General features: G+C 44.3%; 1 long non-coding RNA gene across 1 annotated transcript; it reads right to left on the bottom strand.

Moving 5' to 3' along the window:
• Positions 1–1,613: 1,613 nt before the first annotated feature.
• LOC310694413 lies at positions 1,614–14,497 on the bottom strand. The gene is made up of 4 exons (XR_014519676.1): positions 14,280–14,497; positions 4,035–4,163; positions 3,525–3,673; positions 1,614–2,113 (listed from the first exon to the last, which is right to left on the bottom strand). It is a non-coding gene; the product is annotated as an uncharacterized lncRNA (long non-coding RNA).
• Positions 14,498–14,953: the final 456 nt, after the last annotated feature.

Below are 14,953 nucleotides of genomic sequence, written 5' to 3'. Positions count from 1 at the left end.
TAGGGGGTGGAGCTGACAATGGCCAGGCAGTTGGCTCTGGAGATTCACCCTCCCTACCCTCCCTTTGTTTAATGCTTTCTTGTTGCAGATTAACTTTTTCTTCCTGTTTAGCAGGTCTTTGACTGGTTGCTGTTGAAGGACCAGGAAGAAATTTTCCTGCATTGGCAGGTTTTGTCTTCCCCGTAGCAACTCGTCACAACTTTGGTGGTTATGGCCTTGGGTGGAATCCTTTAGTCTTTTCTTCCCTATATGGGGGGGGGGTGAAGTGGTGATTCACCCCCCTGCAGTGGTGATTCCAGGGTCCCCCTCTTAAAGGGGCTATATAATGGCTGTCACTGACCATACACTGAAAGGTCGTCAGTGAACTACCCTGCATGTGGGGATATGGGCTGGGCTGCCTGCTACACTTACATTTCACAGAGCACCTCCATATCCCATTTACCCTGATGTGCCCCAGTTCCCCCAGCTGGGGGGGGGCTGGGAGGGATACACGCCCAAGGCCTAAGCCAAAGTCTTCCTACATTCGGAAGTTTAATAAAGTTGTGGCCTAATTTTTAATTCCATAACGTTGTCAGAGTCTTTATTCCTTTCTCATCATCCCTGGGGGCTGGGGCTGTCGTGCCTGGTCATGTAATTAAGTATGTTCAGTCCTCATTGGTTGAGTTTGGGTCCTCCCCCATCCCCATCAACCCAGGCAGCATGGCCAATGGCCTGGGATGGTGGGAGTTGGAGTCCAGAAATATCTGGAGGGCAACAGGTTGAAGAAGGATGTCCTAGGAGCATCCCTTTAAATCAACCCTTGTGCAAGATGTAGGGTACATGGTGTCCTCCAGACATTAGGAACATAGGAAGTTGACTTATACCTAATCTGGCTACTGGTTCTTCAGGTCAGTATGGCCTACACTGACTGGCAGTTTCTCACCAGGGTTTCAGACCTGCCAGGAGATTCCGAAGACGTGCGACCTTCTGTATGGAAAGCAGGTGCTCTAGCACTGGGTCTTTAGGCACCCAGCTCCTTTTAGCTACAGCCGACATGATCAGGGATGATGAGACCTGGACTCCAGCAACATCTGGTTGGACATAGGCTCCCCATTCCTGCCAAAAATAATAACTAGTGCTGGGTGAAACCATTGGTTCATCTAGCCCAGTACCAGCTGGGAGCAGCTTTCAAAGGTTTTGGGCTGGGGATCTTTCCCAGCCCTACCTGGCATCATCCAGACTGGTCCCCTAAACACATAACAGTACTTTCCTGAGAACAGATTTCTTTGGGTAAATGGTCACATATTGATGTGGAAATGGGGTGGACTGAACTTAAGACTGGACAAATTATTATTATTGTTATTATTTAAATTTTATTTATACTTTTCAGATATATGCATTTCATATACATTTTACAATCATTTTGACATTTTAAAACTTGACTTCCTTTCCCCTCTTAAATTTATTTTTAATATCTACTGCATATCCAAATTATCTTACCTTACACATTTATTTATCTTCTTTAAATATATACTCTTATGTAACTGCAGGTTATTACAATAATCCTGCCAGTGTTTTTATCTGTTTACAATTTATCTGTAAATATTCAATAAACAATTTCATTCTTTTATATAAAAAAGTTTGTTATCTTGATTTCTTGTTCTACCGGCAAGTTTTGCCATTTCTGCATATTCCATAAGTTTTTGTATCCGTTCTTCTTCTCTATATTTTTGGGCAAGTAGCATTCTTGCCGGTGTGGTTGCATACATGAATAACTTTCTATACAATTTAGGTAGCTCTATCCCTATAATTCCCAAGAGAAAGGCTTCTGGTGTTATTTATTTCATTTTATTTTTACAAGCATCATTTTAGACATCCTTTTCATTTCATTGTATATCATTTCCCAGTAAGCCTTAACCTTACTACAAGACCACCTGGACAAATTATAAACAGGGAGAAAGCCAAATGGAAAGGTCCAGTCAACTCTAAATTTATGTATGCCAATGAGCAAACTCCCTTTGCTGGAGATCTTGGTGTTGCATAGCTTTAAAAGGCATCCGAAGCACTTGTAAATGTTTCCAAAGCACACATCGCATCCACATTCCAATTACTGCCAGGGGTTTATGAGCGGCTCCTAAAAGTGTTTTAAAATCATTAGTTTGGTTGTATATCCTCACAGAAAGCAGGTCAACAAATGGTCCCTGTCACACATGACTTCAATGGCAAGGAGATGCCCATTTATCCACTGAAGGGGACACATTCTTAGGAAGGGTCTAATTCAGGGGTCGGCAAAGTTTTCGTGGCTTGGGCTGGTTCACGGTCCCACAGATGCTGCGGTGGTGTTGTGACATGGGGTTTGTGATTTCAGCTCTCTTGACATAATATGCTGGAGACAGTTCACTAGTAACACTTCTTTATTAAAGCAAACAAGACTGAAGACTGAGGAGGGAAAAGCCACATTTATAGGGGGACAGGGGACTAGCTAGAAAGGATACATTTTGGAGGGAACAATATCAGGCAATCACAGTCCTGCCTTTTGGAGGAAACCAATAAGACAGAGGATCCAAATACAGCAGCTTAAATGAACCAATAGTAGCTGTACCCTTTGAAACCAAAAGGCAGTTACTTTACCCTAATGCAAATACAGACAATAATAATACAGATATAAAATCCTTTGACTCGATACACAACAGGTGGGCCAGAGTACGCACGCACGCATGCGCAAACACTATTTTCTGCGCTCCTTCCAGCACAGAGGAGGCGTGCACAGCTTCCCATTGGCTGTAGGAGCTTCCTGCAGCCAATGGGAAGCTGGCCAGCATCGTGGAAGGTGGTCCCCACTCTGCTCTGTGCCAGTTTAGTGCAGCGCACGGGAGCCAACTGAGCGGGCAGTGGGGGTCCCTGAGCAGGCAGCAGGGGTCCATGGGCCGCTTGTGGCCCATGGGCCTTAGGTTGCCGACCCCTGATCTAATCTGAATACAGGACAGGGATGACGACAACGACACATATGGGAAATTGCATATCGTCGTAAAAATAACATACAAAAAGGTATCATATCAAGGGAAATAACTTGCGTAAAATCACATACAAAAGTATGTATAGTTCTATGACTGTGAGTTGTTTTAAAATGTTTTTAACACTGTGCTGTGTCTTAGTTGTTGTAACCAGCCCTGGGTAAGGAGTTGGAAAATGCACACTAAATGCTTTTTCGTGATGGTGCTCTTTTTATGTTTACTCTTAAAAGATTGCAAAACCAGTACAGAACTGTGCTAATTGCAGATGGAACTGAAAGATATGCCCATGCGAAAGAGAGGAAAAGGTTGCAGGATCTGTACAAGCCTCCTTGTGAAGCCCATAAAATAGTGACTGTATTCTATAAAACATCTTCCCTAAAAGAAAAATCAAAGGAACTACTGTGCTTTGCTAAACGGGCGTCACATTTTTATAGGGGGCTGTGCGCTTGAATGCAACGCAAGCCCCAAATCATAGGCCAGAAAAAGAAAAGATGCTAGTAAGTGTATTTTTAGAGAATCTGTAATTAGTACCTCAAGTCCCCAAGGGTGGCTCAGGCTGGCCTTGGCTTTAACTGAGAAAGCATATATATAACTGCTCCAGCTTTCACATTGATCTCAGAAGATACGCTCATTGTGTTCTACCAAGAGAACAAGGTAAGTGCATTCTGGTGGTGGGAGACCTGGAAGAGGTGCAGAGGTCGGAAACAAACTTAATTGAGGGTTTGGAGCCCCTAACCTAGAAGGGAAGGGTGAATTGTGTGGGGATGTTTTGTAGTATGGGACATACAGAGAGTGAGAGCTCTGCTGGAGCAGACCAATGGTCTATTTAGTCCAGCATCTTGTTCTCATAGTGGCCAACCAGATACCTCAATGGGAAACCTGCAAGCAGGGCCAGGGCACCAGAGCACTCCTGTTTCCTGTGGCTTCCAGAAACTGATGTTTATCAGCATTACTGCCTCTAACCGTGCATGGTTACAATGCATGGAGCATGCTGAGAGGCAGAGCGTAACCATCATAGCTAGTAACCATTGATAGCCTTACCCTCCATGAAACTGTCCAGTCTTCCTTTAAAGTCATCCTCTTTGGGGAGTAAGTTCTATAGCTTAACTATGCACTGCATGAAGAGGTCCTTTCTTTTATCTGTCTCAAATCTTCCAGCATTCCTGAATTCTAATGTTATGAGAGAGAGAGAGAGAGAGAGAGAGAGAGAGAGAGAGACTTTTATTTATCCACTTTCTCCATACCATGTCTAAACTTCTATAAAGTCACCCATTTCTTGCCTTTTTAGATTAGAGTCCCAAATACTACAACCGTTCCTCATAGAGCTGTTCTATTCCATCACATTAGTCATTTGGGTTGCTATTTTCTGAACCTCCATCTACTTCTGGGTACAGTGGTACCTCAGGTTACATACGCTTTAGGTTACAGAGTCCGCTAACCCAGAAATATTACCTCGGGTTAGGAACTTTGCTTCAGGATGAGAACAGAAATTGTGCAGTGACGGCACAGTGGCAGCAGGAGGCCCCATTAGCTAAAGTGGTGCTTCAGGTTAAGAACAGTTTCAGGTTAAGAACAGACCTCCAGAACGAATTAAGTTCTTAACCACTGTACTTGGTGATGTGGAGACAATCAGAGGAGGGATGTTGCTGTCATGATCTGCTTGTGGGCTTTGAACTCGTTGGCCACTGTTTTAAGAAAGGGTAATTGACTAGTTATTATTCTGATCCATCAGTGGTCTTCTTGTGTCTTTTGATGGGTCCGTCAGCAGTTCTTAGCCACGGCAGCTAAAGGGAGCCCACAAATTCAGAGCCAGCCTTCTTGTAAAGGTGTCAGGGACATAGGATCGAGGAAGGTTGTTGCCTTAATTCGTTGTGGGTTTCCTATGGACATCTAGTTGGGTATTGTGGGGAAGAGGATGCTGAACTGGACGAACCTGGGATCTGATCCAACAGAACTCTCCTTGGGTTACTTTGTGTTCTTAAATTGCCTAATGTGAATGATGATGATGATGATATTGTGAAAGTGAGTCCCCTGCATTAATGTCATTGAGAAAATCCTTGTTCGTTATCTGAAAAGCCTGTCTCTATTCATCCTTGATCTGCTGCTTTGAGCATGGCACCCACGGTCCCTTTACTTTCATAGAATCATAGAGTTGGAAGAGACCACAAGGGCCATCGAGTCCAACCCCCTGCCAAGCAGGAAACACCATCAGAGCACTCCTGACATATCGTTGTCAAGCCTCTGCTTAAAGACCTCCAAAGAAGGAGACTCCACCACACTCCGTGGCAAATTCCACTGTCAAACAGCTCTTACTGTCAGGAAGTTCTTCCTAATGTTTAGGTGGAATCTTTCTTGTAGTTTGGATCCATTGCTCCGTGTCCGCTTCTCTGGAGCAGCAGAAAACTGCTGTGTTGGGTACTGGGCATGCAGATAGACCTGAGATGAGTTTGGGCATTGGTACAGTGACCACTGCTGTTGTGACATCACCAGCGACAAATTAGTGCAATGAAAAGCAGTGACATTTGATATCTTTCACACAGATCCTTGGGAGCAGCCTTTGCTCCTGAGGTCCAGAGATGATTGGAAGAGAAGCCAGGATCAAGGTGGGGCTCAAGGCAGGATCATTGGAGGCATCACTTCCAGATGCCTTGGGACCAATGCAGGTTTCTTCTGTGTGTTCAGTGGGATCAGGGTGATGCATGGACAGCCTCGGTCCTGTATACCTGAAGGAGCGTCTCCACTCCCATTGTTCAGCCCGGACACTGAGATACACTGCCCAGGGCCTTCTGGTGGTTCCCTCATTGCAAGAAGTGAGGTTACAGGGAACCAGACAGAGGGCCTTCTCGGTAGTGGCGCCCGCCGTGTGGAATGCCCTCCCTTCAGATGTGAAGGAAATAAGCAGCTATCCTATCTTTAAAAGACACCTGAAAGCAGCCCTATTTAGGGAAGTTTTAATATTTAATGCTCTATTGTTTTTAACACTCTATTGGGAGCTGCCCAGAGTGGCTGGGGAAACTCAGCCAGATGGGCGGGGTATAAATATTATTATTATTATTATTATTATTATTATTATTATGGAGCCCCAAACCATTTCCCTTGCAGAGGTTTCTTGAAGGTGTGGAACAGTCAATTTCCTAATGCTTGGACAGTGTTGGTTCACAGCTTTGACCCTTTATCCCAAAATATTTCCTTCCAGTATCCCCAGCATTGCAGAATTATGGCCTTCTACAGCCACCATTGCAGGATCCAGCACAGCTTCCCAACTTCAGGGCCGTGTGTCAACCCAGGACCTCAGTGCTTTGCGATGAAACATTCAACATGCATCAAGAACCACCCACCCTTTGCAGCAAGGTGCCCGGAACCCTGTGATCTGAAGTGCAAGATTCAGTGTCCCGAACCGTGCACCCCGAAATCCCCGGTGCCTGCCGAGGCCAAGAGTGCTGAGGTTTGCGACGCTGCATGCGCTGAGAAAAGTTCGTCCCCGCGCATGTCCCCAAGTACCAAACCCTGTCATGAGACCTGCAACACTAAAGATCCTCTGCAGCACCACCCTGAGAGATGCAACCTGTCGGGTCCTTTTCCAGGTCCTTTTCCAGGTCCTTTTCCTATGCTCGTGCAGTCAGGAATGCCCAAGCACCCCATGTCGTGTGGTCCAAATTTTGGAGCGCAACGCGGCTTCCCCTCCTCCTCCAGATGCTTCCCACCTCGTAATATGTACCAGTACACAGCCTCCAAAACCTATAAGTCATGCTATGCTAAGTAGGGATCCGTGCAGCCACTATCTGGAAGGAAACTCAACATCTTGATCTAAGCCCTTGTTTGCAAGTAGAATGGCCCAGGGTGGGTGGGGAATCATTTTGTAGTAAGAGTGCATTAGGACACGACATCAGGCCCTGTAGTCTATCAGTTCTAATAGACATTCAGAGCTCTTTCCATACCCTCAAATTATGTAAGTTGTGTGCATTTGGTGGGGAAAGTTGGCTTGTGGTAGCACACTCCACTCCTGACATATACCTAAACATTTATCGGTGTGGGAAGAACCGTGCATATGCAGGCTCTTCCATGCAACCCAGAATCATGATCCATGCAATCTTGAACCCTGGCCTTATAATCTAGAACCCTGATCCACATGATCTGGAACTCTGGGAAAACAGGTTCTCATTGACCTAGAGAGGGACCAGTATATTTCAAGCTCTTCAAATAGGGGTTCTACTCAGACTGTAAAATCAATGGGTGTATGTTGGAGGGGTGAGTCTGGCTTCTACCCAAACCACGTGTATTCAGCTTGAACATCTGGAAAGCCTTTGAGGTTTCTAATCAAATTCCTATTGTCTTTAGCTATATGGTAGAAAGGGGTAGAAATGTAGGTAGAAAGGGGAAAGTATTCTTCTAGTTTTATAATCGTAGCTACAGAAGCTTCGAACAACAAATCCTATGCATTCATTCATACACCCAAGCACACTAAAACTATGGATGGGGACATTTTTTTGGTCAGAAAGGAAAGGAACAGCTTTGCTATGTACAAAAATGAAGCTGTCATTCTATTCACATTTACCCGGGAGGAAGTCCCCATGGAACAGAGTGGAACTTATTTATGAGTGGAAAATGCATAGCATTGTTCTGCTAATAGCTGTTTCTAAAGCATAGCATTTTTTAGATATAAAAATATGCCTCTCAAAGCTTTGCTCAAAGTTCTTCTCAAACCCTTGCCTGCCACCAGTTGCTTTGCCGAAAATGGATGCTAGTTTTGCTTACAGTCTCCTTCATATGGTCCAAAAATGGCTCCAGGACCTCCTTCTTCTTGGACCAGTTCCCATGTGGATTAAAATGCTATGTTGCCTTACAGCTTCCATTTGTTAGTTGATTTATTAAATACTTCTGCGTTGCTCCCTTTGTCCAAAAGGAGCAGTTATGATCATTTACAGGTCTTAACGGTTCAGGGCTGTCAGGGAACTGACATCAGAGGCATGGGAGAAGGAGAGGGTCTCTGATTCTGCAGGAGAAGGTCCCAGCGCTAGGGAGAGACTCAGCTGGGAAAGAGGGGAAGAGAATGAGTGTAACACCAGGGATCCAGGAGAGCAACGGGACAGGGAGGTGCAGGGGCTCCAGGACTCTTCGTTGGAAGTTAGTGAGGAGAGCCCAAGCACCCCGCTGCCCACGCCCACCCTGCGCAGGAGACTCCCGCGCAGTGAGAGGCGGAGGCGCTTAGGCGTCAAACAACTCTTATGTTGGCAGCGCTTTAAGAAACACCCACAGACAGATTCTACAAGTGACTAAGGGCAGCCACGCTGAGATGGGCTGTGCAGTCCGGAGGGTTTAACCAGGCAATCCGATGCTCAAACGGGGCAGGATTACGCACAAGTAACTCCCAACCACTACAAGGGCACAGAGGAGGCTCAAACTTGACTTTAAGAGATCTCAAAGATCTCATGGCTGAAAACTTGCACCACTTAAAACAGGAATGACTTCCCCCAAAGAATCCTGGGAACTGCCATTTGTTAAGGGTACTGAGAGCTCTTATGAAATCCCTGTTCCCTTCATAGAGCTACAATTTTCAGAGTGGCTTAGCAGTTGACACCTCTTCCCATGGAACTTCAGATTGCTTACACAGGGTGTAAAGCACATGGCTTCAGGGTTTTATTTTAAGTGTGGGGTGCCTGGTGGGGATTTGTGCAGCTGGAAAACATGCTTTTAACCAACCCTGAGGCCAAAGGCCACACCTGGTCCAGGGATGTTGGGAGTTGTAGTCTGAGAATGTTCTTGGACTCCAGATCCTCCTAGCCAGTGTTGGCCAATGGTCAAGGATGATGTGAGTTCAGGCCCAGAAACGTCTTGGAGGAGCGGAGATTTTCTATTGCTGCTGCCAAGGAATATTTCAGAAGTGCTGATCTCTGTGCTGGAGCCTGAGTGTTGGGATCCTTAGCTCAGGGGTGAAGAGCTTGTTGCCCAACAGAGGATGTTGCACTCAGCATCCAACATGGCCAGTGGTCAGGGATGTAATGGAACCAGCTGCAAAGCAGGGATTGCTCGCATTGGTTAAATGTTTTGTTGATTTATTTTTAAGAGTTTTTATTTGCTACAGCAGGGATGCGGGTGGCGCTGTGGTCTCAGCCACTGAGCCTCTTGGGTTTTTTTTTGGTTTTTTTAAAAAAGATATTTATTAAAAGTTTTTAAGATATAACAAGAAAAAAGAAAAATAAACATACAAAATAAAAAAAACAGTTAAAAACACACATTAATTTTCAATAACATAACTTCCATACACTTATTTCCTCGGACCTCCTCATACCTCCCTTCTTTGTATTCCAGTTCGATTTGTTAGTTCAGGAAATCCTTACCATTAAACTTTTACCCATTTGTAAAACCTCTTTTTGTTCCCATATCTCTTAAAGCATTACAGCTGGAAACCGCTTAGTTTCTATCCAACATCCTTCTAACATTCATTAATTTTACAATGTTTCTGTAAGTAGTCTTTGAATTTCTTCCAGTCTTCTTTCACCAACTCTTCTCCCTGGTCTCGGATTCTGCCACTGAGCCTCTTGGGCTTGCCGATCAAAAGGTCGGCGGTTTGAATCCCTGCAACAGGGTAAGCTCCTGTTGCTCGGTCCCATGCCCTGCCAACCTAGCAGTTTGAAAGCACATAAAAGTGCAAGTAGATAAATAGGTATCGCTGCATCGGGAAGGTAAATGGCTTTTCCATGCGCTGCTCTGGTTTCGCCAGAAGCGGCTTAGTCATGTTGGCCACATGACCCAGAAAAACTGTCTGCAGACAAACACTGGCTCCCTCGGGCTGCAAAGCGAGATGAGCGCCGCAACCCCAGAGTCATCTGAAACTGGACTTAACTGCCAGGGGTCCTTTACCTTTACCTTTTTTTATTTGCTACAACATTGTTGTTTTTAAAAATACATTTTCTAATTTAAAATAATAGTTTACAGTCTAATAGACACAGTACAAAAGAGGGTGAGGGGAATAAAGTAATCCAGGTAAAAATTATTATATATCAGCCCTTTCTGTACTGGGTGGATACCAACGATTATTTAATTGTGCATCCCCCATTGCAACACTGCTAGCTGCTGTTCTTTTTGTTACACCCTGAGTTTTCAGCCCTCGCAATCAGGTTTCGTTGCCAAGAGGGTGGAGTATAATGAATGTAGGGGTGTTTGCATATAGGATTTATTCAGGTGTGTGTATGCAGAGTCAGACCTTTGTACAACTTAGGGCTCAACACATTGGATCAGGAGAGCCCTACTGGATCAAGCCAAAGGGGATCTAGTGACCAGCATCAGCCTACCAGATTCCTTAAGAAAGCCACTACTAGAGCACAATGTCAACAGACGTCCTCTTTGCCTACCCCCAACATCAAAGCTATGCTCTCTCCACGAATGGAGATCCTATTCCTACCATGGTTAATAAGGACAAGAACCATATACAATTTGGAAGGAGTTGACAGAAGATATGGGTGGCACTCAGTGCCAGATTTACATATAAGCTAAACAAGCTATAGCTTAGAAACCCACTCTTTTGTCCCCCCTCCCCCCCCCAAAAAAAAAAATTAAAGAGGGGGAAAACTGGTTGTATATTTCCAAAATATAAGATGAAAAACAAATGAAATAAAACCTACATACAGCAACAGTGTTTTGTGTTGTGTAGGCTCCTATTTGTTACGTCCAAATAAATGGCTTTAGATACCTGTTAGGTCCACAAATTACCATATAGCATATATTCAACACAAAAAAACAGTGACAATTTATTGTTGACAAAGGACAGCTGGACATATAAAGGGTCCCATTACCTTCAGCAGCTTAGGTCTTCATCAAACCTAAATCCAGTGCTGGTGGCACTCATATCTGTCGTATGACAAAGACGAAGTTCATAAACATTTTCTTAATCATTAGATAAGGAGTACAAAACCCTGCTATGACCAATAGAGGCTTGTGCACATAAAGGAGCAAATATGCAAACTAAATGGGCTTTATACAGAGACATATGGAGTTTCCATGAAAATGAATGTAAGCTTTAAAATATATGACAAAATACAAAACCTAGTAGGCAACCAGTTTCAAAATCATCGATCAAATGCCATCTATAAAAAGGATTTAAAGAACAGATTCACTGAGCAAAGGTCAAATTTTGAAGCTGGTTTATGTGAAAGTGATGCGAAATGAATTTCTATAATGTATAAATTGTTGCTACCCTAGGAAACAAAGGGTGAGATGGTCAAAACAGCAATGGTTATGTGGGCAAAGGATGTTGGAAACAAGGATGGTCCTTCTGATGTCGTTGAATTACATTACTCATCATCCTCAGCCAAAGTGACCAATTTTGGGAGTCCACCAACATTTGGAGTGCCGCAGGTTCCCCAACCCTGAACAAGAATTTCCAAGTGAGAACAAACACTGCCCTCTTGTGGTTATTTTTGGGGGGAGAGACAGGAGCCATGCTCCTCTGGACTGGACATATTTAAGTAGCGCCCATCTTTCCAAGCCACAAGAAATCCCCAGTACCAGCCTATTCAAATTCATTTGAAGAATTTGAGAAATGTATCTCAGAACCAAAATATTTAAATATGACCTGTGGGCACCAAAAAAATGTTGCTTGTTATAATTAGGTGATAAACAATTGCCCAGTGCCATTATTCCAGATTTTGTCCAATTAATCATACGGCTTGAAATTCTGCCCAAAGTATTAGTTATTTTTATTAATTTGAGTATTGGTGCTGCAGGCATACTAATAAACAGTAAAAAAATAAAATAATCAATGTATAAAACTAATTTCCAATAAAGAAGGCTAATCGCCGAGGAATTGATACTTTTGAATTATGGTGCTGGAGGAGACTCTTGAGAGTCCCATGGACTGCAAGAAGATCAAACACATGCATTCTGAAGGAAATTAGCCCTGAGTGCTCACTGGAAGGACAGATCCTGAAGCTGAGGCTCCAATACTTTGGCCACCTCATGAGAAGAGAAGACTCCCTGGAAAAGACCCTGATGTTGGGAAAGATGGAGGGCACAAGGAGAAGGGGACAACAGAGGACAAGATGGTGGGATAGTGTTCTCGAAGCTACCAACATGAGTTTGACCAAACTGCGGGAGGAAGTGGAAGACAGGAGTGCCTGGCGTGCTCTGGTCCATGGGGTCACGAAGAGTCAGACACGACTAAACGACTAAACAACAACAAAAACTAATTTAAATTCTGCTTGCTTGTGACCATAAGCAAATTTCTGCCTGTTCTACATAAGAACATAAGAAGATTCTGCTGGATCAATAGCATCCTGTTCTCACAGTGGCCAATCAGATATTTATTTTATTTAACTATTTATTGATTTTATATACTGCCCTATACCTGGAGGTCTCAGGGTGGTTCACAGAAAAGATCACAATATATAAAATAAAAATAAAAACATTACCCCCCAAGAGCCACATTTTAAAAGGGTATAGGATGTCAGTCAGGTCAACCAAAGACCTGGTTAAAAAGGAATGTTTTTGCCTGGCACCGAAAGGTGTATAATGAAGGCGCCAGGCGAACTTTCCTGAGGAGAGCATTCCACAGATGGGGAGCCACTGCAGAGAAGGCCCCGTTCTCGTGTCGCCACCCTCTGGACTTCTCAAGGAGGAGTCACATGAAGGAAGGCCTCAGAAGATGATCTCAGGGTCTGGATAGGTTCTTACGGAAAGAGGTGGTCCGTGAGGTATTATGGTCCTGAGCCGTTTAAGGCTTTATAGGTCAAAACCAGCACTTGGAACAGGGCCCGGAAACTAATTGGTAGCCAGTGCAGTCGGACCAGGATCGGTGCAATAGGCTCAAACCGTCTTGCTCCAGTAAGCATCCTGGCCACTGAATTCTGCACCAGATGAAGTTTCCAAACCGTCTTCAGAGGCAGCCCTACGTGAAATGCATTGCAGTAATCTAACCTTGAGGTTACCAAAGCGTAGACAACAACAGTGGACACGGGTAGTAGATACCTATGGAAAACCCACCAGCAGGATTCAAGAGCAACTCTCCCCTCCCGTGGTTTCCAGTAACTGGAATTCAGGAGCATTGGCGAATTCTATCTGATAAGCACGTACCAGTGGTTTCAAACACAAATCAAACATTGGATTCCAGCAGAAAACAAGCACGGTTCTTACTATGGCTTCTTTCTGCTTCTACCCATCTCTCACATACTTTGCTCTCCCTTTGTCTTTCTCACCACCAGCCCTGGCGGGGGGGGGGGCTACCCATGAGGAGGACCTACCCATTTGCCCTCTGGCACAAAGCTTTGCCGTACTAATGAACATGCTGTGACCCATTACATCACCAATAAGCTGGTCTAGATACTTCAACAATTGAATCCCCCAAACTCAGAAAGCTAGATATAGATGATATTGTTAGATATTGATTCAGGTAGGTAGCCTTGTTGGTCTGACACAGTCGAAATAAATAAATAAATTGCCCAGTAGCACCTTATAGACCACGTAAGTTTGTATTTTGGCCACCTCATGAGAAGAGAAGACTCCCTGGAAAAGACCCTGGTGTTGGGAAAGATGGAGGGCACAAGGAGAAGGGGACGACAGAGGACGAGGTGGTTGGACAGTGTTCTCGAAGCTACCAGCATGAGTTTGACCAAACTGTGGGAGGCAGTGGAAGACATGAGTGCCTGGCGTGCTCTGGTCCAAGGGGTCACGAAGAGTCGGACACGACTAAACGACTAAACAACAACAACAACAAGTTTGTTCTGGTATAAGCTTTCGTGTGAGTGTGCATGCACACGAAAGCTTATACCAGAACAAATTTTGTTGGTCTATAACAGGGATGTCCAACAGCTTGATTGTGAGGTTTTGGTAGATTGCGTTCGATCTCTGGCTCCCTTTCCTTAGCGTCGCTAAAACTGACTCTTGCCTCGCCCCCTCGCCCTGCCCTCCATTGTTGTTTGATCTCTGGAAGGGAAGACAGAGCTTTCTCTGTGCTGCTGTTTTCATCCACAGCGATCTTTTTGTGAAGGGCTTTCCTTCCCCCAAAAAGCTCAACCACTTTGAGCTGAACCCCCCAGAAATGGGAGTAGATCACTGCCAGTTTTTAATTCTGAAAGTAGACCACAGCCACACGAGAGTTGGCAACCCCTGGTCTATAAGGTGCTACTGGACATTTTTTTTAATTTTTTTATAAATAGATATAAACAGTGCTTTTTTTCTTTAAAAAATGTCTAGGGGTACTCTCTTTTTAACTCAAGAAGATCACCATTTTATAGTTTAAATCAGTGGAAATAAATACAGTAAATGGACAAAAGTACAAAGAACATGCGTTACCTCATATTACGCAGTTGACAGCTCACAGTAACATCCACATTGGCATGAGGTTGTGTGCACTAACATCTTCCCGATTCCTCCGTAAAACACCACACATCCACATTCCACACTGCTTCACACATTAAACGCTAGCTTCTGTCTGAGACTCAGGAAACGAGGCCGCCATTGGGGATAGCAGCAGAACTGACGATTCACTGTGCTAGAGAAGAAATGAAAAAATGTTTAGGAGTATGCATACCCCTGCGTACTCCCAGGGGGGAAAAGCACTGGCTATAGATAAATATAGATATGTGACTGTATACAAAGATGTGCGTCTAGGAGAAATTTGTGATAAAATGTTGATTAATTTTTCATGAGGACTTTTTTTTTTTTAATGCAAACTGGTGTTGAAATGTAGACGGCTTAATTTAAGCATGGAAAACTGAAGAACTAGTCAGAAACTGAAATTGACATAGCCCTGCTGCCCCACCTGCTCTCCAAGGCATTGCAGAACAGCGGATCAGCACTCCTAGAATGAGGAAATCTGTTCTCTTTGGGAGGAGTATGTAAGTCACAGAGGTGCTGAGGCAGGGAATGAATGTTGATTGGGTGGGGACCATCTCTGATGATAGGGAAGGGAGTTGACCTTTGTGAGCTTATCACTTGGCAATTAGTGTAAGGAAAGCCACAACCTA

Source organism: Podarcis liolepis (genome assembly GCF_965112155.1).
Source record: "Podarcis liolepis genome assembly, chromosome: 15".
NCBI lineage: Eukaryota > Metazoa > Chordata > Lepidosauria > Squamata > Lacertidae > Podarcis > Podarcis liolepis.
This window is presented reverse-complemented; position numbering and strand designations above follow the sequence as displayed.